We start from the raw sequence: 939 nt of genomic DNA, 5'->3' as shown, positions 1-939 counted from the left end.
GTGGCCCGCCCACTCCCCCCCCAGCCTGTGTGGAGGAGGGCTTGGGTGCCCTTGAGTCCACTTTGACCTGCCCTCTCATTCCCCACCAGACCCTAACTTCAGACTCCAGCCCAGACCCCAGTACGCATCCCCTTGACCGTTGACTGACTCCATGATCCCCGGAGATCACCCCTAACTTGTGACCCCCTGACCCCGTGTTCTGTATCTCCGTTCCCTTGACTTTGATCCTACTCTGACCCCACCCTGACCCCACCCTGATCCTGGCCTCTCCAATTCCACCAGGATACTCAACATTTGTTGCCACATGACTGCTGGCCTCATGGTCCTTGTCTGCACCCCGACTCCTCACTGACCCCTGACCCTATCGTCTGTGACCCCCGAAATACCACCTCTGGCTCTAACCCACCTTGACCTTTGACCCCACCTCTGGCCTTCTTTCCACCCCAACTCAGTGTTCATTCTCTGTGATCCTCAACCCTGGCCTTTGCCCGGGGCCTTGCCTCCAACTCCCTCATCTGTCCCTCAAGACCCCCCCAACCCCACCCTGACGTAGCCCCGGACTTTTGCCCTCTCCTGTGTCCCCATGAGCTCCTGACTCCTCAGTACAACCTGCTTGATCCTGGCTGCATCTCTTACCTGCGGGTCCACCCTCATGACTCCTGATGGTCTCCTTTGCATTCCCTGCTACGTGCCTAGGACCCTCAGCTGTCCCACAGCCCGCTCCTCTGACCTGTGTCTATCCCCTCCTGTGACCTTGACTTCGTCCTGCAGCCTCTCTTTGGACTCTGTATCTTGGACCCCGGAACCCAACCCCAGCTGGCCTCTGGGGGCTCTTCTCTGATCCCCAAATCCTACTTCCCGGTTGCACATCTCCATTGTCTCTTCTTCCCTTCCCCCTTCCCATTGTCCCCACAGGAACATGGCCAAGAGCGAGAGTCT

The 939-nt window shown here is 58.6% G+C and overlaps 1 protein-coding gene across 1 annotated transcript in view; it reads left to right on the top strand.

Annotated features, from left to right (window-relative positions):
• NOTCH3 (notch receptor 3) overlaps positions 1 to 939 on the top strand; it is a 43,999-nt gene that overhangs the window by 31,287 nt on the left and 11,773 nt on the right.

Source organism: Crocuta crocuta, unplaced genomic scaffold (genome assembly GCF_008692635.1).
Source record: "Crocuta crocuta isolate KB4526 unplaced genomic scaffold, BGI_CrCroc_1.0 scaffold755, whole genome shotgun sequence".
Lineage (NCBI taxonomy): Eukaryota > Metazoa > Chordata > Mammalia > Carnivora > Hyaenidae > Crocuta > Crocuta crocuta.
The sequence above is the reverse complement of the archived record's forward strand: the minus strand, read 5'-3'. Positions and strand labels throughout refer to the sequence as shown.